This window comes from Oreochromis aureus, linkage group 9 (genome assembly GCF_013358895.1).
Source record: "Oreochromis aureus strain Israel breed Guangdong linkage group 9, ZZ_aureus, whole genome shotgun sequence".
Classification (NCBI taxonomy): Eukaryota; Metazoa; Chordata; class Actinopteri; order Cichliformes; family Cichlidae; genus Oreochromis; species Oreochromis aureus.
Genome location: NC_052950.1, coordinates 6,783,632 through 6,806,758, shown reverse-complemented (window position 1 = coordinate 6,806,758; position 23,127 = coordinate 6,783,632). Strand labels below are relative to the sequence as shown.

The window sequence follows — 23,127 nt, the reverse complement described above, 5'->3', positions numbered from 1 at the left end:
TAGTATCGTGACAACCCTATTAACTATATCAGTGACCTCACCCCCAGACTCTGTTTTCATTATGGAAAGCATGACAGTGGGATTGAGGAGATCTTTAAAGTGTTCCTTCCATCGCTTGACCGTATCATTAGTTGAGGTCAGCAGCATTCCCACTGTATCGTGTGTAAGTAGAGCACTGCTTCCCCATCTGACAATTTGCAAGAATTGTTTTGAGGGTGACTAAAAGTATTGATCCATGGTCTTAAACTAATCCCAGGGGAGTGGGCCTTCCGGTATCTGACCCAGTACCTCTCTCAGCATCTGTCAGCTACCTCTAGGGTCCCACAGGCTAACCAAGTCCAATAAGACCCCTCCTTCAGCCTGACAGATCCCTTCTGGTGTTCATCACCTGGATCTGGGTTTACTACCACAACAGGCACTAATGATTTTGGACTCCCTCAGATTGCAATCGAAGCTCTGCTGGGAATTAAAGATCTCATGGATGGTCACCTCAACCAGACGTACCCATACTAGAGCTCCACCCACTTGTTCCTTTAAACCTTTTGTTTGCAAGCTGCAAACAAAAGCTGCAAACAATCTGACATGCCCCACTTTCCAATTTTTATGAATTATTAATACTAAAAAACCATCCAAGCTGAATTTTTGTTGACCCACAGTTTGAGACTTATGGGCTTAAAGTGAGGATGAGGAGAGCTAAATGCCTTTATGAGCAGAAATGTGTTTTTCAAGCAATCACTGTCTTGTTTGATTTACACAGTTAACAAGCTGCGATTTCAAATAATGGTCAGACTAGAAATCTGCCCAAGGCGGCAACGTTATTGATTACTTCTAAAGATGAATCAATCATTTGTTGTGTCCATAAAATGTCAGGACATACTGAAAAATGGCTGTACTCTCATCAAAGCCTCTCATTAATAATACCATCACCAGTAATTATTGGGTATTATTATTAAATTAGCCATTTTTTTCAGTTGCTGAAAAAAAGAATATACACATACAGTATATTCACAGTATTCAGTAGATCTCGAGATATTCTTCTTGGAATCACAGACTTGCTGATGGTGCAAGAAAAAAGTAAAGACATTCTCAAAGTAACAAAGATTTAACATTTTGAAACATAACACATATATGCAATTCTGTCCCAGTTCAAGTAGGAAAACCTCAGGACCGGGAAACAAATAGTCTGAAGGAGAAAAACCGTGCATAGCAGAGTACCAAGCAGTAACTTCCCGAACAGGAAAATAAAGCCAATACTGAAGTGTAGTTAATTAAATACCCACTTGAGGGTGTCTTCAAATGTGAATCAATGGGTTTTGGGGAGTTGGAAGCCCGATGGACTGAAAGTCGTTCCTGTTTCGCTTCTTTGAAGTCTTTTTGAAGTCCACCGCCTGGGGTACATGCGCAGTTGGTTCATTGTAATGTAAAGTGTCTGTGGATGAGCGTCTGCGTTCGAAACAAACTGGCACGGATGTGGACATCCACATGAATCCTCGTTGACGCTGTCTGATGACAGAATTAACGACACTTGGACCCAAAAATGGACCCAAGTGGACTCTAGCAGACTAGGGAGACACGTGAAGTATAATGGAGGCCTTAGACTCCCATGTTAAAATTACCAAGATCAGTGACAAAATAAGCATGTTTAGGGTCAGGTACAAAAATTTGTTATGGTCTCAATAGCCAATTTCCCCCTTCATCAACACTGTACAGGAGGTATTTTTTGCATTTTTCCCTAATAGTATTTAAAGTGTCACAACTTGATTGACAAATGTCCCAAAACTGGAAAAATCTAGCCAGTAGCCATCTGCTGGACTCACCTCCATTAAGTCTCATCTTGAACTGTGCACACTCTGTGCTGCTGATGCCTTTGAGCCTTTTTGATTGAACTCATAATAAAAACAGCATGCTGTGCGGTACAGCCTGCCCAAGAAGCTCATGCTTCAGCTTTAGCGAATGAAATTTTAGTATTTCATTTGTCAGATATGTTCATCTGTGTGTTCCACTTGTACAGTTTATGGACCTATCTTGCTAACCAAGCTTTAGCTGGTGATTCAGCACTCCAACCCCCCCATTGCTCAAAAAAAAACAAAAAAAAAAAAAACAACCCCCAACTAAACTAAACTAACTCCAGCTAAACTACAGGCTTTCGAAAAGCAGAGTTCAAAATCCTTAGAGACACTGCAGGGAAACAATACTACAAACTGCCCTTTTTTCATGAATGAGTTTCACAATAAAAGTCAACCAGTCAACCACTGACCAATCCACGATTTCTTTTACACTTCCCTTAATTCCCAACAAGCTTTCTACTAGAGATGGACCGATCCGATATTAGGTATCGGTATCGGTCCGATACTGACGTAAATTGCTGGATCGGATATCGGTGAGAAATAAAAAATGTAATCCGATCCATTAAATATCAAAAAAGCACCTCACAAAACTTGCGACACGGCGTAACTCGGCTCATAACCGTAGCACGTCGGAGCAGTACGCTCAGTGATAGAGGGGCTGTGTGTATTTGTAGCCTCGCTAGCAATCCAGCATTTCATCTCCGAGGAAGTTATCCCAGAGAGAAGTAAAGCAAGTGTGTAAGTTCATCTCTGAATGTTTGTAAAGCGTACCTACGTTAAGCTTAACAACCGATATATGGAGCGACGGCCTCTCTCTCTCCCTCTCCTGCCGCTACTTCAATCGTGAAACTGCTTAATGATCAGCTGATCGGCTTTTCTGTCGCGAGTCCGTCTCTCTTGTTTGTTTTTGGCCCACTTTGCACCAGAAAGAGGAAACCAGCGGCTGAACAACAGCAGCACGTTTAAGCTTCACAAGCTGTTGTTAGAATTTATTTAATATTACTTTCTAGACCAGGATCCGTTTCTACGTAGCTGACGGCTGGTAACTGTGCAGGGGCGGATCTAGCAAAGTGTAGCCAGGGGGGCCGATAGGGCATGAACAGGGAAAAAGGGGCACAAAGACATACTTTTCTTTCTTATTATGTGTGCCTATGACAAGAGGCACACATATTACTATTCGTCGGATTTATTATTATTATTATTCTCCAGTTTCCGCCTGAAATTTTGCAGCGAATCTCGCCCCGCAGTTTTGAGACAAGCTTCATATATGTTACCTCATTTTGTGCGGCCGGATCTGGAATGGTGTGCTATGACTTTTGGTCTTTATGAATTTTATAGTTTTTAAATATTAATATTTTAGTGAAAATTTTCCCGCTCCTCTGCCGAACAGTTTTGACATTAGGGTTACATATGTTAGATCATTTTGTGCGGCTGGAGCTGGACTATTATGTCATGACTTTTGGTGTTCATGACTTTTATAGTTTTTAAATATTAATATTTTAGTGCAAATTTAGGCCAATTCATCTTTTGGCGCCAAATAAACAGACTTCATTTGTGGTGTGTTGGCTCTCTCTAGTGGTATGCCGGGAGTGGTACAGCCTGTCTACCCTTATTTGGATTACCGTAATGATGACAATTTCAGCGGTGCGCACAGCGTCGCTGCTTTCAGGAGCCATTGGAATTTTTAAGGTTGCGCAAATCATTCAAAAGTTACGGTAATGCTTGGTGGAAAACTCAATATCCCACAATTCATAGCGCCTCTACAGAGTGAACAATGGCGGCCACCACTTCGTTTTATATGTGTCTTTTATTCGTGTTTCTAGGTCACAAAATAAGCTTTTAAGATATTTTCAGGCGAGAATGTAGGTGTGTAAACTTCAAATATCTGCTTGTTTTATCAAGACATCCCATATTTAGTGACAGTGCTCTGACTACGTCGGTCCTGCCTGACAGCTAGCTGGCTACCTAGCTAGCTGCCGCGCCTTGGCTGCAAATGGATAGCGAGGGACTCTCTGTCGTTTCACCTCCCGGTCTCTCGCAAATGCTCGCATAGAATCGGAGTTACAGCTGGATGTGGAAAAAATAACTGAGTTGTTTGGTGGTGGAGCTACAACAGAGGGCAGCTACCCACCGTGTGTGACAGAAAGGATATGCCGCCAACGAGACATATGAGGCCGGGCAGGCGATTGCTAACGCGGTGGTCAATCATGGATCAGGGAAAGCGAAGGCAGGAGCGTGAGGTGAACTGAATTTCAGGTAAGAAGTTATGAACTGCACTCTATTTGGGTCAGATATAAACCGAGTTTAGGTGTAGTTTATTTAGCAGCAGTTCTCTTATGTGTTGCTGATAGCCGGCTAGCTAGCTAGCGCCGCTAGCATAGTTAGCTCAGCGCCGCTAGCAACCCTTCGTGAAAAAGCACCCAGGCTTGGCTTATATTGAGGCGGGTGAAACTCGTGTCAGCACCGGTCGCTCTCTATTTGGGTCAGATATAAACCGAGTTTAGGTGTAGTTTATTTAGCAGCAGTTCTCTTATGTGTTGCTGATAGCCGGCTAGCTAGCTAGCGCCCGCTAGCATAGTTAGCTCGCGCCGCTAGCAACCCTTCGTGAAAAAGCACCCAGGCTTGGCTTATATTGAGGCGGGTGAAACTCGTGTCAGCACCGGTCGCTCTCTATTTGGGTCAGATATAAACCGAGTTTAGGTGTAATTTATTTTCGTTGACCTTTTACAATCGTAATGCCACGGGAGTTTATATACAGCTGTGTGCGCACTAAGTTACTGACGTTGGACTTTATTTTATTCATTAGGGTTAGTTCATAGAGTTGCCGTGCCGCATACAAACGGAATCGTCCCACATTCAGAGAAAACATTATGATTTATTCTGTCGTTAAGAAGCCTCCCCTGTCATTCTCTCGCGTGTTGAAACGTCAATCATGAAACTGATCAATGATCGGCTGTTCGCTCTTATTTATCGCGCTAAACAACAGCAGCACGTTTAAGCTTGATCAGCTGTTGTTAGAATTCTTTTGATTTTAATTTCTAGTATCAGCTGATGTTTGCTGGAGCATGAAGATGAAATCAGGAGATGTCCTTACTGAATCATCAGAGCTGAACTGGTGATGGAGAAACAGGTTTACACTTTAGGTGACATGAATGAGTTGAAGGGAAGTTATGAGTTGTTTCTGAGAGACAAAGACCAAGCTCCTTTTTGTGTAGCTGACAGCTGGTAACTGTGCAGGGGCGGATCTAGCAAAGCTTTTAGGGGGGGAGCTAGGGCATTAACAGAGAAAGGTGGACACAAAGATATACTTTTCTTTCTTACTCTCATATAAAATATTTAGCTTTTATTAAATAGTTATCTGAATCTCACAAGCAAAGTTTGTATAATAATACACAGGATTGGCTGTAGACCATTGTTTATAATTCAGAACACTGTGTAAAAATAACAAAAACAAAAAGTGAATGCATGTGTGAAAAGTGGTCTATAATGTAATGCTTCAAAGTGTGTTCATGCAAACATTGTCGGGTCTGCCGTGGTACAATGGGACTTCTGCTCATGAACCTGTGTGCACAGCGTCTGCAAATCGGCGCTGTACAAAGTAACTTCATCTTTACACAAAACTGTAAGCTGTCATCTGTGAAGCGTGAGCGGTGTTTGTTTTTACCATAGTTCATGGTGGAGAATGGCTGCTCTTCTGAGTTTTGCTCTCTGTAGCCGTATGAATGGCAAACTACAGTGATTAGCAGCGGCATAGGCACACATAAAATTTCTTCTGAAATTTTCGCTTTCTAGTTCTCATTTAAAATGTCTAGCTTTTAATAAATAATTATCTGAATCTTACACCCAAAGTTTTAATCTGATGTAAAATGTATAGAAGTCCATTACTGTATATAGTAACTGTTAAGTCTAATATACCCTAGTAAGCTATAGTACTTTTTCCTTTGGGAAGGTACCGTCTGTGCAGTCTGCAATTCTGTAGAAGAAAGATGTTGAATCTATTTAATTATTCTTGAAAAATAATTTAATTCTGTGCATTTTTTTTCACACTGCATCAAATTAAAGTTGATTACGTTGATTAAGCATCATGAGGTGGAGGGTGGGGGGTGGTTCCCTATTTTTTTTTTGCTGGGAGTTTGCAACCCTATTAGTTAGGTTGCTTAATATTTCTGCTAAGTACTCTTTAAAATACCAGAATAGGGAGGATGGAGTAGGTTTAAGTTTATTAGATTGATCAGTATTGCTGAACTATGAAATATTTTGGGTGCAGTGTATTTTTTACATACAGGTATAACAGAATAGCTTTAGTGTTGTTGTTTATTTAAACTTGAGTATGAACTTATACAAAATGCAGCAAGATATTAAAAAAAACAGTTTTATTGATTAAAAACACACTATATCGGATTAATATCGGTATCGGCAGATATCCAAATTTATGATATCGGTATCGGTATCGGACATAAAAAAGTGGTATCGTGCCATCTCTACTTTCTACTTCTAGAAGGAACTCAGGGAAGAGACAGGCATCAGGAAAAGTCTAAACAGTACATGCTAGCACCACCTAAATAGCACCTACCAGAAAAAGCACACTGGACATAATCCCAGCCATAAATCGTATCCACTTCTTGCCCACTATATGAAATTCCCTGTAAGCCCTAACATTATGGCCATACCTAAAGATAGCAGTCCAGCTTGTAGGAGGAGAATAAAACTGGAAAATACATCCATCATAAAGAGGAGGAGGTTATTTTGGCAGTGTGCGGAGATGATAAAAGTGCAGACATGCTCAGTGCCCCATTTCTAAACTGTTTGTTAATCTATCATTTGGCACAAGGAGGAATGAGATAACAATACGGCATGGCTTACGGTGAGCGTGGCCGCCGTGCAAAGATCGAAGTGTGTCCTTGGAGTGACATTATTTATTGAAATAAATTCACTCAAGTTGAAATGTGTATAGCGAATGCATTATGAACAGCGCTTCTGATGGAGTGGAGAGCGCATTAACTCACCGTAACATTGCCTTGCTCTTTTCAACAGATGTCCCTTGTGTGACACATGGCGGGGAAAAATGGAGAGGAAAAGGTCTGAACGCTTTAAATTAGCCCTTTCACAAATGGAAGGGATTTTCCATTTGATGGCCTATTTGAACGTATAGACAATTCTGTGAGCCGAGATTCCGATCTTAATTACTTCGTTAATTAGCTGTGATTCATGGGGAAAAGCCTTGCCCTACCCAAAGTCCCTCTGTATTGCTTAGGGGGCTTCCGAGAAGCTCTCACATCCTCACTGACTTTTTAAAGCACCAATCTTGCTCTTGTGACACTGTCTGCCTTGGCTGAAGGGCCCCCTCCCCAAAAAAGAAAATGTCAGCAAACCCCACAGAGCCAGAGAGCCTTCGAATTCTACTGCCTGAGGAAGGCGAAGCAGATCAGGCCTTCTCCTACTCCCCGTCATTCCCTGATCCACCACGGACTCAGATCACAGGGATGCATTCCACAGATTTATGTTTATCGTTTTCCAATGAAAGAGTGACAGCCGGTGCAACTGCCCGGCATTGCTCCTCTCTCTCTGTGTGATAAATATGGCCCCTCGCACCAGCTGCTTCAACTTGGCAGATCGATGGAGCATTTAGTTAATCGGAGAAAAGCAGCATGAATAAAAAAAATTTTTTTAAAAACCTCTCTGGACAAAACGACAAGGTTTTGTCCAAACACCCCAACAAGAAGTTCTCACTCAACAAGGTGGATCAAGCCTTTTCCCTCTCATGCTGCATCCGGATTACGTGCCACCTACAGCGCTTGGTATCTCGGACAGCCAGGGCAGAACTTGGGGGGGGCGTTCTGGCATGCAGGTTAGCTTTCAGAGAGCAGCAGGCTGAGAAAAGGAAAGGTAAGGTCCAGCTGAGGCAGCTGCTTGCTATTACTCCATCCCAACCCCCCCCCCCACTCTTCTCTGGCAGGAAATAAGCAATCATTTAGTACTGACAGGTACATGCTGAACCGCTGCTATCTCTGCTCTGAATCCAACCAAAAACTGGTTTACAGCAGTTTAGTATTAACCTTAAGCGTCTTAAATATCTGTGCGGAGGTTAGTCAGCCTCATGGCTTTTAGAGTGTGAGCTTATATTTTCCTGAGCAGGATAAAACATGAAGTAACGCTGGTGTTCCACACCGAAGTGAGAGAGATCCAACTTCTGCTTTTAACAGAAAAAAGCGTCCGATTGCACAAGGAAAGATATCAGATGTAAGTGTTTTCGGTGCGTGCGTTTGTGTAGTTGCCACTGAGACAGAAAAACATAACTGCAAACAAAGAAAAAGAAAAAAGAAGGGAAAAAAGCTCTCCTCAAACATGCAAGGTGCTTTTCTGGTCGTGAAAAGCAGTAATTTAGAGGTCTCTGGTGAGCCGCGCAGGGTTCAGCGTGTCCAACAGGATTCGAAGTGTAGCTGCAGATCTGCCTTAATGCACTGCCAGGTCACCGTTTCTGTGTGAAAATGGCAATGCAAGGACAGTGTGACTGCTTGTAGCTTGGGGCAAATAAACAAGGTGGTAGTAGAACGAGGGAGGGGGGAAAAAAGCAAGAATGACTGCCAACCAGTCATGCTGCAGTGTAAATCCATGTCTGTTAAGGCTCATTATGGGGACTTCAAAGAATTTAAGAGTTGGGCACAACAGCTTCAAGCTGCCATTTCATTATTGAACCAAATAGGAAAATGTGATCACAATTGCCCCTTTTTTCCTCCTTATGGCATCAAAGAAAACATTACAGTGTTTGCCACTGAGTTAGATTGAGCAGATCTAACTTGTAAATATTAGTTTACAAGTTTCTCCTCTTGTCTCAGTAGTAAGCTGCAAATTAACTCCAACTCCAATGTCACAGAGTTACTGCTCTGCTGCCTCAGCACAGAGGAGCGTAGCCCTCCAACTCACAGCTGACCTCCAGAGCCCAACGACTACAGCTGCCAGCTGCACTCCATGACAGTGGAGTTAGGGACCACATCCATCTGCAGCAGCCGATAGATTTAAAAAACAGAAGAACAACTGAACTTTCAGATTCAGGGAGGGTTGCCCACCAGGAAACTGATCACAGACGAGTTGTGAGAAAAGAATGATAAAAATAAAAACACACACGTACGGTCTTAGGAAAGAAAGTGCATGTGTGCAAAACAATATGTCGTTATCATTACGTTATCATTTTAACCAGTTGGATCACTACCAGATGTGCTACGATTACCAAATGAAATCTTGAGAAATCTAATCAGTTCATCCTCGAGGCCAAATGGATCTCCTCCTGGTGTTCCTGAGACATCACATCCAGAAGAATAGGATGGACATGAAGTCACTGTGGTAAAGTTCTTCCTTTCCCTAAAGACAATGTTTAAGAAGTGAAGAGAACAGGATCGATGGACCAAAAGGGAAGGAACAAGCTCAAGTTTACAAGGTTACAAGACTCCCTTGGAAATATTAAAAAACATCTAGACAGAAGTAGTTATAGCTCACAACAAACAATGGAAGGAAAATTAAAAATAAAACCATATGCAAACACTGAATTAGATTGGTGGTAGAGCAAGAAATTACATACGGGAACAGAAAAAGCACCCATATAGTTCTCTTTTTTTGATGTTTGGATCAACCTGCTCTTATATTAGCTGTAGCTTATGGACAAACTTCTACTACTCTACTCAAATCAATGGAAAAATAATCATAATAAATGCTGGGTGGCATAAAATGATATACTTACATATGGTATAAACTAGGGCTGCACAATTAATCGTTAGAAAATCGCGATCTCAATTCATACTTATGTGCGATCTCATTTCCAAATGACAACGATTTAAAAAAAAAAAAAAGATGACGATTGTACCACATTTTGATCTGGGACATAATCTGCATGAAAACAAGCGCTCACTCTTCCTGCTCAACAAATGACAAGGGCGGAGCCTTATACCACGTAATACCGAAGCCAGGTGGCAGGGAAAAAACAACGGAGAGCACATGAGAGATGACGAAGCTGTAAAGGCCAAGAAAGTGACAGGAGAAAATCCATCCTGGTCAACCACATCAATAACAGGAACCTTATACAGCGCTTCCCCATACCCATCGAACTCCCGCAGGCACAAAGAAATTACGGAGGCTATCACTTATCACCTGGCTAAAGATATGGCTCCCATCAACACTGTGGAGGGATTTAGGAAAATGATCAACACCCTAGACAAACGCTACACAGTGCCGTCCCGCAACTATTTTTCAAATGTTGCACTACCTGCTCTATACACGCAGTGTCGAGCAACGGTGGAGACGGAATTACAAGCAGTACAACATTTTGCGGCAACGACAAAATGTGAGACATTTATTGTTTTTATGTTCAGTCTCAACTGTTACGAAGTTGATGTGCAGTTAATAAGTGCAATAAATATTTATACTGGAAAAGAAAATCGTGAGAGAATCGTGATCTCAATTCTAAGCAAAAAAATCGTGATTCTCATTTTATGCAAAATCGTGCAGCCCTAGTATAAACTGCTAAGTGCATTCAGCCTACATGGAGAAAATCAGTTGAGTTGCAGTCAAAACTGCAGAACCCGAGAACATGTCAAACGTTGATCAATCTGGACTAAACTATAAGCTCACGAGGAACATCAGTGTGGTTGAAAAGAAGAAAAAGGTTTCTCTTACTCTCCTCATCAACAGTGAGGCTGTACTGAGGGCCAACCTGGAGCAATAAGTGACTGAGTGACACTATGACACCCACAGTGCCCCGTAGGGATGGGTATCGTTTAGGTTTTATCCAATACCGGTGCCAAACCAGTACTTTTGAAACGGTGCTGGTGCTTAAACGGTGCTCAAACCGGTGCTTAAAGAATGGAGAACACAAAATTGGTCCAAAAACCTCTCATGTTCAGCTGTTTTTTTATAAAAAGATAACAATGTTAGCCTTTTCTGCAGCTATAAGGCATATATGGTATCACTCTTGGCTGGAAGCAGTGCTTAAACAATGGAAAAAACACAAACTTTGTCCAAAAACCTCTCATGTTTAACTGTTTTCCACTTTTTCTTTGGTCATTTTAGCCTTTTTGGCCAGGGTGAAGGGAGTATCTGCCATCAAACAAGAAGACAGCCGCATGTAACTACGACAGTGTTTGCTAGTTCACCTTACATGCATTAATGTAATAATGTGGTTAGCGTACTCAACGTTAATTACACACGAACAACATGAAGCTACTCACGCAGAGGAGAACGGCTGCTGCTGCCATCATCATCCGTCATCATTTCTGCTACGCTGACAGGGCTAGGGGCCAGGACTCTCCTCTTCGGGTTTTTGGGGGATGTTGCTAACTTCGGGTCCGATAACAGGCACCACACCCGCAGTAGATGTGCACGGTGTGAGGTCTCGCAGCAAGCTATCAAACACGGCGCATTCCTCGGCTTTAAAAAAAACCCGCTATGCGTCGCCAGGTGTTTCATCAGATTTGAGGTGTTACCTCCTTTGACAGTATCACAGTATCAGCTTAAAGCACTTGTTGCAGGCTGCTGAGTTTGCATCTTTGCTGCGGTACAGCCAGACTTTTGATCGCTTCGCCTTGGGCATTTTTAATCTGTAGCTCTGCTCTAAAAGAACGTACGTACCTGGCCCCGCCTACTATCCTCGGAAACGTAAAATGATTGGCAAGAATTGGCTCAGGAAAAAAAAAAGCACCGAAATAAAGCACCGAAATGTGTGCTGCTTTTCGGTCTGGTTACTACCGTTTATGTCAGAACCGGTCCCATCATGGCACCGGACACCGGTACCCATCCCTAGTGCCCCGCCTGCAAGGTTTTTGTTTTAGGCCTGCTGCTCTTCAGCATCTAACAAACAGAAACCCATTTTATTCTTCAATACACAAACTAAAGCCAACACACAATATAAATAATAAGTAAATACAGTTGAAGTAAAACAGAACTTCAGTTTGTACTAATACTAAAAAAAACCCCTATAGTCAAATTATACCTTAAATGACAGCCTCTTGGCAGCTTTATATTCAGAATAACAGGCTACAGACCAACACAGGAGATGTAGAGAATGCGAGCCTAATATTAGAAGACTTTCTTCAGGGCAATGAAACGTCCTCCCTTTCCCTTAAATAGCCTCATCCTTGTCCTAAATTTCCCAAATGTATTATTCTTTCCAAAGAAATAAATCAAATCTAACATTAGCATGGCTGATGACACCATGCCAAGGCGGCTAGGGCAAAATAAAAATGCCCACATACAGATAGGAGCAAACAAGCAGTCAGCTATGTTGTTCTGTCTGCGAAAGCCCTGCAGGCCCTCGGGCTCGGGAACCACTTCTCCCACTACAAACAGCTCTGCGCTCAAGCCCCAGATGTCTCATTACTGTAAAACAAGCAGAAAGATGAGCGACGTACAAGCCACTGGCCCACAACGCTGCCTCCCTTTCAATTAGAAAGGATTAGCCTAGCCTGAGCGGGCCTTCCTGTGCTGTGATATGCTACCTTGCCTCGTGCAGGACAGCCATATGTCAGAGTTAAATAAATTACAGAGGAGCTGAAAAGCTTGGCGATAGCAGAAAGGGAGTTATGGCTCCACTGAAGTGAACAACAGGCTTAATGGGAGTAGGATGCTATAGCCTCTATAAAACTTTACACCCAATGAAAGGGGGCGTGGGCAGAGAAACAGGTATACGCCTTCCCCCAGTGACTGCCATAAATTAGACCTATAGGATCCCACAATTCCTCGGTGGATTTAGCAGTTTTACTCAGTGTGCATTAATCAAGTGATAAAGCCAAGCCTGTGAAATTTCTGCAGCGTCATGTTTTGGCTACACAAGCTGGACAGCTCTCATCCAGGCCCCGTGACACGCTGTCTAGGATGGGAGACCAAACCTAACGGGATAGCAAGGCCCTCATACTGCCTGCATCAGTCACTTTTATGGGCACAGGGCGGTGTGGGCTTTAACAAGACATTTTACTCGTCAAGGGAACCGACATTACATAACCATAAAACGATGAGGCCCACAAATCACCAGTCGACTTGTGACGCATGGAAGGGCTGGGCTTGTTGTGTGGCTCACAGCCCACTGCCGGTACACAGTCTAGTGTTTGCGGGTGAACGGGTAACGACAACAACAAAAGATCTCCAACGCAGCCCGTTTGCTCTCTGGGCCAGGCGAAAGCAGCCCGAGTGCTGGAGTTACGACAGCGTCCCACACAGAAACCAAAGTAAAACTACACTAACCCCTCTGCCCACCACGCCGCATCATTTTCCAGGGAGTCTGTGCCATAGCTGGAGAGACTCCACTGACCAGGGGCGTCTGTGGTTGAACTGAGCTAGTCTGCAGGTCTGGAGAGGCAGGCAGGCTCCACTACACCCCTGACATGGAGCACCATCGCAGGGGGAACGTCTGAGTAATGGCGGGGTAACTTGATCCAGGGCTGGGAAGGAGTGGGAGCAGCCCTGACGCCTAAATCATAGCTGTGGGATGGAGGCAGGGAGACACACAAATGTGTCTGGAGGAAAGATATGCCGAGAGATGAGAGGCTGAGGAGACAGTGGGTAGGGCGGGCAGAGAAATGAGCAGCAAAAGGAGAGTGGAGGGGAGGGAAGGTGAGATGGTACATCTGGGAAATGGCCAAATGACAGGGGATGAAAGCGAACGCCTCTCTGCTAACTTTCATGTGAGTGCTATGCGCGCCGCCGGGGTGGGAGGGGCCTCGGAGGGACAACAAGGCGTGGGTTTGGGTTTCAAATTCTCAAACCCGTCTCAAACAGAATAAACACGCGTAGGCCCAAAATGACTTCCATTTTCCCTGATGTCTGGAGCTAAGTGAGATACTTAGACTGGCAGACATAAATAAATATATCCCTCTTCATATAGGCCAAAACATTTAACCGGGAATTAACCTGCTCTACGGAGCAGAAAGCACAGAATCACTTTAACACTTACAGAGGCTAGCATAAAATAAATGTCAGTTACGGGCATCATTTTACAGTAACTTCACCAACTAACAGGACATAACTGGCCTCTACAAGTTTCCTCATAACTATTAAACTGTAAGATTAAACTGCCTGCTAGTCCCTAAAAAATGCTTCTTACACAACATTAGTGATAATTTTAAGTGTCATGACTTGGGTCCTGCTTTATTGCGAGATGTGTAGAAAAACAGAGCAGGGTTCACACAGAGTGGAGGATTTGGGGAGGGGGGGGGGGGTAGTAGGAGCACCATGCCTTGTTTTTGTAGGGGCCAACAAGAACCAGAACAAATGAAACCTACTTGATTCATGCTTATGGATTTATGCCCAAAGTAACCAGTTTAAATGTCATTTATTTCCTCTTAAGACTTAATGAAACTGAGACTTTTTTTTAAATAACTTTAAACTTCAAAAATACTCTTGTTCTGCTTTAGCAACCATCAGTATTTGCAAAACATTACAGCAAAATTAGACCTTTAAAAATACCCTGCTATACACATTTTAAAAACTCCAACACAAAAATAGAGAATGATGAGAAAACCCCATGACTGCACCAACTCATAGCAGGGCTAGGCCACTAAACCACTTCTTCATGATCGTGGCAGAACGCAGCTTCCTTTTCCTAAAACCTTTATATACAAACAGAGAGAACATCCTGCTACACATTTTTAAGAGTTGTTTTCAGTTGGAGGTTAAGCTTGGGGTTAAGGGCTTTGATCAAGGGCACCCCAGTGTAGAGGTATTGCAGAAAAAGGTATATACACTTTCTCACTAGATCTGTAAGAGCTGTAACCGAAACTCGTTATCATAAAGCACCTGATTTGACTTGTGACGCATCACACTGACAAATCTAAAAAGTACCACCCTGTAACCGTTACCGTACAGGGTCGATACTGAAGTCTACTCTCATCAAAGCACTCGGTGGCATTTTTGACCAAAATGGTTTGCTAGAAGTGGAACACAGCCAGGAACTATGCTAATACTCAGAGGGGCAGCCTAATATAATAATATACCTTAGCTGCCTGCAGCCTACAAATCCTGTAACAGTCAGTCATTAGACTTCACATGTAATTTTCATTAACTTTTCTTGGAAACAAGAGTCTAGCAAGACCAACAATTTAGCCGAGAAAGAAATGCTCACCAGACTATTACTGAACCACATCCTCCTTTTTTTTCCCCCCCATCCACAATATGGTCACCTATTCATTATTCAGGCTAGAGATGCACTTTCCTTGTTCTTCAATCCGCCACTCTTGACTTCTTTGGGCAGCACTTAACAGACGCAGTGCATATCATCTGCACAGAATTCAGATAGAACTAAAAGAAATGGGGAAAAAAAAGGGGGCTAAATGGGATGAGAAACTTTAAGGTTTTCTTTTCAAAACTCACACAGGAGAGTTCTATCTTTTTAGGAAAAGAGCTGCATGTTAATTCAGTTTTGCAGGGTCTATATTGGGCCCATAATGTAGACGCACCATAACTGAGAAAGTAGGCCAAGCCTTCCAGCAAGTTTCAGCTCAGAAAAACACAATTATTAGCAGCTACACAGTCCGACCTGCGAGCTAATCCATGCAGAATGACGGGCGGAATGTTAGGCTGTATTAACATATCCCTCGTGTAAAATGTCAACAAGTTTTGGGAATGCTCTCAGCTTCTTCTTCGTCTTTTTTTGTTATTCTACTACTTAGGCTGTTACTTCAAAGCTTGGAAACAGAATGATGCCTGAGTGCAGAAATCTGGTGTGTGCATGTGTGTGTGTTTGTGCGTTATGGTAACCTGATCTTGGTTATGATTGAGCGGAAATGTTAGACAAGCATCTAAGTTTCCTCTGCCTGCTTCCACCATCCTCATCTAGCCACATGTGAAACCACAGCTAAGCTGCGCGCCGGCTAGAACTAAATGCTCCGGTCGCTGGCGCTCAAACATGTTTACACGCTGGATGCTGGCCTTTGCATGCCAGCCCCTCGCTCATATTCTGGGAGCAGGGGGGTGGGAGATGTTATCATGTAGCACAATTTTTTTTTTTTTTTTTTTAAACGTTGAACCTTAAAAGTGTGAGACGTTTCCCACGGTGAGTTGTGTGATAAAGGAGGTCGCTGCAGCCAAACTATGCTGTGTGTGTGTGTGTGTGTGTGTGTGTGTGTGTGTGTGTGTGTGTGTGTGTGTGTGTGTGTGTGCCTGTGTGCGTGTAGGAAGACAGAGAGGGTGTTCCTCATGCTGAGTCATCTGTAGGCCAGAGTGTGGCTCTGAGTCGGTGAAAAAAAAAGAAAAATCTTTAAAAGAAAAATGTGTAGGCTAACCAATTTTCCAAGTGAGCAGAGAGCTGCTCTGTGAAATGAACAATAAAAGTAAATGCAAGTCATTTCCCAGATTTACCGAAGCCACAATCAAAGCTGATTTATGAGTACGTCATTAGCTTTATAAGTGGCTATGTCACATAATCTGGCAGCTAGCCTAAATGAAGTGCACACTCAGTTTACACTGCTGTGCTCAGCTGGAGCGACCTGCGCTCATGTCACATGACACAGTCCTTGCAAGGCAAACATAAAGCAGCCATTTAAAGGCAGAGAGCGCCATTCTGCGCAACGCAAAAGGGCCACTTCACTCGAATTAGGTAAAATCAAAACATTTTGCCACTTATCTAGCCATGCAGGTCTGATGTCTATTAGCTCAGATTCTACTGTTCGAGGGGATCCTGGGTGCCCATGCCGTAGCCCCATGGTTCTTCTACCCGGGGTTTAAGCTGTGTGGCATCTTACTGATATTTCAGGAAGTCCCACAACAGTTACCCACAGGAAAGATACACAACAGAGCAAGCTTTAGGGGAATGTCCTAATTAAATTAGTCTAGCTACGAGGTGCAGCCATCATATACATTTCTAAATCCTGGTGACTTCCTTTTTGAGTTACTGCATTTACAGAGATTTTCAGAAAACTTGACCTCTGACCTTGAATATGAGGTCATACGTAATTGGAATTTTTAATACATACACTACCGGTCAAAAGTTTTAGAACACCCCAGTTTTTCTAGTTATTCATTGCAATTCAAGTCGTTCAAGTTTAGTGAATAGCTTGAAATGGTACAAAGGTAAGTGGTGAACTGCCAGAGGTTCAAAAACGCTAAGGTTACCCGAAACTGAAAAATAACATAGATTTTAGAATGATACAAAAAGGCCTTTTTCAGGGAACACAATATGGGTTAACAATTTAAAGCTGTTCTGCGGCAATAAAGGTTGATCAAGCCTTGAAAGCTGGTGCTACTAATTCCTACAGGTGCTCCAACTTTCCTGGATTACTTATAACCCCCTCTGTCTGCATAAAAGCAGTGTTGGAACACACTGTGGTTCCATACCCTCATGAGCATCAGCTGAACAATATTGTAGTGCAGAAAGTATTGTGTGGCTACAAAAATGGGGATTAACAATGGGAGAGAGACAGAGCATCATAACACTTAAAAATATAGGCCTTTCCTACAGAGAAATTGCAAAGGTGTCAGTGAGTACATTTTCCTTCACCATCTAAAGGCACTCAGAAACTGGGGCAAACTCTGACAGGAAGAGGTCTGGCAGACCCAAAGCCACAACTGAATCAGAGGATAAGCTTCTGAGAGTTAACAGCTCGTCTGACAGGCGGCTTACAGGACAACAGCTTAATAGTGGTCGTAGTAAGCAAGTCTCAGGCATAATAAAAGGCATCATTTTCAATAAAAAAACTAGAAAAAATGGGGTGTTCTAAAACTTTTGGTAGTGTATGGTATCAATTTGAAAATCCTAGGTAACTAGATCTTGACCTTCATGTCACGTTCTATTCAAACTCGTCCAAGATTTTAGTAGATCCATCTGTGGTCTCGGTTTGAAATCCTACGTCGACTCATTCTTGAGTTATCGTGTTCACACAGTGGGTGTCCGAGCCACTCGCCACGCCCCATCAGCGGGGTGTTACACAGCTGAAGGGTAAAAGGAGAAGATTTCTCCAATCTGCTGCATCAGGTTTCATATTATCTGTAGCAATATTATATCGATATTTAAGTTTAATTTCTTAATCATATCCTTCAATAATCAAATCATGTTTTAAATGTGACACACACAAACTCCACTTTTTCCACCTTTTTTAGGATTATCATCATTGTTGTTGTTTTGTTGTTATGTTTACTTTTATTTGAGTCATTTTAAACTGTACTATCATTTTAATTTTTTTCCCTGTACCAGTAAGACCAAGAATCAAGACTATTTCTATATATGTATACAAATGTATAAAAATTACAAGTTAAACCCTACAACCACAACACACCTACCAAATATATTGTACTGCTCTAAATTTATTTATTTATTTTACTGAAACCTTTCCTCTTTCTTTTCACTTTTCCTCACACTTAATCGTTTGTACAGCATGCAAATACTCATTTTCTTATGCAAATATTGGCAGTGTGCTGCCATCACACCTCACTGCTTGGGTTAACAGCGCCTGCAGCTTTGATCAAGGATCCTGACCATTTTGGTGATCAGATAATAGCTTTGTGTTTACAACATCAGAAATCATTGAAATAAATTCATTACAATACTGAGTGAGAGTGGAGGAGATCACCAAATGTTCTGTTCAGCTCACAAGAAACCAAAAACTACATTTGCTATAACATGTAATATACTGTCTCTATGCTGTCTGTGGCAGCTTTGCTATAAAAACTACTTTCAGTAATGTATCCATTATGTTCAATTAGTCGACTGACTAATTGTCAGGAATTTCTTCTCCAGTAGAAAGCAGTTCTAGAGAAATCTTTCGATTTTCCCATAGAAATAACGGCCAGGGACGCACACAGCAAGGACTTCACAAATATTCAGGTCACTAAGAGTGAAAGGCAACCAGCTGCTCTGCTGCCTTTAATGCTTCATTTAAGTTCACAATTAATATGCTGCGCTCGTCTCCGTGGGCATTTTATTTTATTCTAAAGAAGAGAGTAAATAAAATGACAAGTGCAGCTTATTCATTATTACTTTAAATTAGCTGAAAGTCCAGCAGTGCTTATATATTTTTTTTTATTTTAATTTTTCCTTTTTCAGAGTTTTTCCTTCCATAAAAGACGTTATTACCCAGGGCCAAAGGAAACACATTAGCACTGTAAATGTTTGATTGACAGGGTTTATGGAATATTTATTCTTATGATATAGTCAGACATTCTGGGGACACATTTATCCCTTTTAATTAAGGGAATGATTAATTTAAAATGTTAGCATATTTCTTTCCCCATCAATCCAAGAGAACACTGCATATACTATCAGTTTACCAGTGGACTGTCCTCCTAACTTTTGTTGCTGCTAGCTGGCTAGCCCCTGCCCACTGCATGTTTTCACTGCCAGTTAGCTCAGCTGCCACCCGGGTGGATAAATTCCTGTGATCCGTCAGATCTCTTTAATATGATCAGCTGTGAAGTGGATGATCACACTAACCAGAACCTGCATCTGATGGAGAGCTGATGGCATCGAGTACATCAAGTTCAGCAAGGCAGCAGTTTAGGGATGAGAGAGAAAATTCCTCTGTTCATCTATTTGCCAAAAGCTACTGGATAGTTTGAATATCTGCAGACGACTACCTGCTATAAAGTATTAATTAATAACTTGGTAGCGCGCGTCTTATATTATACACACACACCTAGACAGGACAAAATTATTAAGTGCTGTTAAACAGAGCAAGGAATTTAACACAGCTTTTCCAAGAATCCTAGTTATATTTTGGATGCTTAGATTATTCTGCTTGAAATTTAATTTTTCCACAGCAACAATAACAATAATTATTTGGTTTTTGCCCGTGACAGCTCCAACCTTTTCTGAAGTTTGTATGCTGTGTATAAACTGGAAGCTCACTCTCAGTTTTAACTTGATTTTACAAACTTTGAGCATTACAAAGTTAAAGCACATGCACAGCATTGGTCAGTTTTTCAGGGGGACTAGTAATACCGATCATACCCATTTTTATTTTTTTCTAAAATAATGCTGTTATTGTGAGCAAATATATAAATATGGCAGACTTCCATACTATGTAATGTGTACTATTTTGTCAGGCTAAAAGAGGTGATGATCATGATGACTCCCTCCTGGCTACTCCATGCTTTCATTCACACACTCTAAAGCTGCATGCCTGGATATGACCCCCAGGCTAGGACACTGTTTGTAGAGAGAGAGATTTTCCTGTCAGTTCTTCAGCTTTTCTTTTCTTTTTTTGGTTTCATTGTTTTTTCTGTGAGCCAGCCAATCAGAACAGAGACAGAATGCAGGATTTCCAGTGATGACAACAAGCTCAATCACACTGGAGAGGCTGGTGGTAGGAAACTGAGTGGTGGCGGTTACTGTTTGTGAAGCATGTGTTGGAGGAGTTTTGTTATGAGTGTAAGACCTCCACCAAACGCAGAAAGTCATCTTCTGATTTGAGTGGCGTGACCTGTTTTCCATCATCAGCACAAATATCGCTGAAACAGCAATTTCTGTGAATAAAGGGTTTTCCAGTGAAAACATTTTTTTCTGTTAATGTGCCACCACAAGAGATATTCTGCACTTCTGAATTAGTTCTCACTGGCATCAAATCAAGCAGACCAGCAAAAGGAGAAAAAGAGCTCTTCTCTAAAACACTGCCAACTCTTGAGCAAGGCACTGAAATGAAGTTTCAGACTTTCCCACAGTAAAGATAGACTGTTACAGCATCTTTATTATGTATAAATAAATAAATACTGGGCTGCTGTAGATGGTGACCATAATATATAGCTGTGTCTAGAAAGAAAGCCCAAGAATACTGGCTGGAACATGTATACCACAGCAAGACAGATTTCCAGCTCCAAATAGATGGCTCTGACTGGCGGGGAATTTTCTCCCTCGATCCTATCCAAAATCCGTCATTAAAACATCTTTAAAAGCATTTAATATCCACTTTCCATCTTCTGTGAAAGAACTGAAAAGGGCATCAACAGCAGCCCGTCAGCCTGTTTACTGAGATTAGAACTGGAACCAAAAATCTAAAGACCACATAACGGTGTAACAAAGATTTCATTCCGTTTCTAGGACATGTCTCGTTGTTGTCATACTACAAATTCTCTGACTCTTCCACAGCTCCCATAAACAGACAGCTGCTCTAAAACTGAAGCCTGCAAATCACAGGAGGTCTATTAAAGACGCCAACCCTCCTCCAGCCTTGGATTTCCACTGTGTGAAAATGTCACTAAGCAATGGCAATTAAGTCAGAACCTTGACTTCCACATCAAACAGCATGCCTGAAAGAAAAAAAAACAGAAAGAAGCCCTCTGTGGCTCTACAAACGAGCAGCGAGAAGGTTTTGCTGACTCAGGAGTGACGGTTCCACTGTGACGCATGGATGCGCAAACCGGGCCGACATTGGAAGAGTGATCAGAGGGAAACCTTACCTGCCATCTCATCACAAAAATCAACATCTGGATAAGCCAGACTGCACTTGGAAACAAGCGCTCTGGACACATGCAGGTAAACTGAGCTCTTCTGGGACTATCACCAGAGGTATGTTTGGAGGGGGGAAAATGAGCAGCATTTGATGAAAAGAACAGCTTGTCAGCTGTTAAGCACAGAGGTAGAAACATTTTTGGGGGTTGGACAGCAGCCACTGGCACATAAAACAATGCATAGAGAGTGGGGAGAATGGATTCCCCTAAATACTATTTCAGAAATACTCAGTATTGCTGATTTCATCTGCTTTTATTCCAAAGCAGGAATACCATACCACCATCTCCTGTGCCACTGCCCAAGATCGCAGAGTTGAACTTCAGGATGACAGACTCAGTGAGCGCCCATGATAACAATCAGTTATTTTTCAGAAGATAATATGTAAAATAAGTGTTCACAGAGGGTGAATGTATAATCACATCACATGTGCACATTCCAATCTCCACTACAAATCACAGGCAGTTCTGTGTCAAGCACTGCACACAGTTTCACATGATTAAAAACTTAAAAAATTAAAAACTCTGAAACAAATTGTGCACATGTTGAAGATGTTCTTTCGTTCTGATCATCTTTTGGGAAGCTCTTGAATAAACACCGCAGCTCTTAATCTGCAAAGGGCCTAAGGTGGATAATATACAGTACGTCTATTATTATCTACTTTGAAAATCACATATGCTATAATAAAATCACAACTTCTTACAATTAAAAAGTGTTTTGGGGCTGGGTCTCATTGCAGTGCTGCAAAACGTCCTAGAAATTCTTGGCAACATGACTTGCAGTGTTCTTTATTTTAGATATTTGACACACATATTTGTATAAATGACAAAATCTCTGCCAGCCCCTAAATGTCAGCTGGCATTATACTGCATATCCTGGCTAAACCCCGGACCCATCTGCACAGCCTTAGTTATAACGTCTACAGCAATCAAGGCTGATATCCATCAAATTTATACACACTGGGGCTCCAGCTCCATCCTCCACTCACTCCACTCACATGTTAAAAGCCCAGAAACTGGGCTGAGGACAGAAGTTGGGTTGCATTCAAAACAATATGAATCAGCCTAGTATCTGCTTCCACATGTCTCAGGTCTGCTTTGTGTCAGTGTACACATCTCACTGCAGGGAATCCTATCCTGATGACGTATTTGTGCACAGCACAGCTGCAGGGTTAGCCGCAGGCCTGCTCTGCATTAGCTACACACAGTCTGTGTGACATCGTAGTTACATTTCCTCTACCCACCGTGTGATGCATGAGTACTTTAACACCAAATTCAACACTTTCTGGAGACTGTTATTTCAGTTTGAAGCCGCTATCCATACTATAAATCCACACCAAAGCCAGGGATTGTTCCCGCTGCAAGTACAAGGCACCCTGACAACACTGCAAAGCGAGCCGTTTTCAGCCTCGTTTTTTCCCCCTGTAAGCTACGGGTCGGGTGCAAATGTTGAATAACCTTTAAACTTGTCTCACCTGGATCCCCAGTTATGTGGCGGATGTGCCCTCAAACTACAGGTTGGCTCATTTTTCTTAAAAACCTGGCAAAAGCGTCGATCCTCAAAACTGTTTCTCTACAGCCATTTTGAGCCAAACCAACCGCCTGATCCGGCGAGGGGTTAGGAATGTGTACGACTTATTAAGCGCTTACGTTTCTCAACGTTTCCACACTTGAACTATATTTTAAAAGTTAAACAACAAACAATTATGCCACTCTGCACTGGCGCTATCGGTCTGAGTGAAAAGGGAAGAACATAATACAGTCGCTCATTTCTTTTGTCACCCCGTTTAGGCATAAATAGTACGGCCCGTAAAATTCCGGGGACCTACTTTCCTCTGTTCTGTCAGAGCAGCCAATGAGTGGCCGT

At 42.2% G+C, this 23,127-nt stretch overlaps 1 protein-coding gene across 4 annotated transcripts in view; it reads right to left on the bottom strand.

Moving 5' to 3' along the window:
* Window positions 1-22,854, bottom strand: part of znf438 (zinc finger protein 438) — a 51,965-nt gene extending 29,111 nt beyond the window's left edge. For 3 of the 4 annotated variants that reach the window (XM_031754809.2, XM_031754817.2, XM_039617438.1), the window contains exon 1: window positions 22,736-22,854. The gene's annotated coding sequence lies outside the window, so the exon portion shown is untranslated. Of the gene's footprint in view, window positions 1-1,817; window positions 1,996-22,735 lie in introns of those variants that run through there. The other variant, XM_039617437.1, reaches the window with a different exon arrangement.
* Window positions 22,855-23,127: the final 273 nt, after the last annotated feature.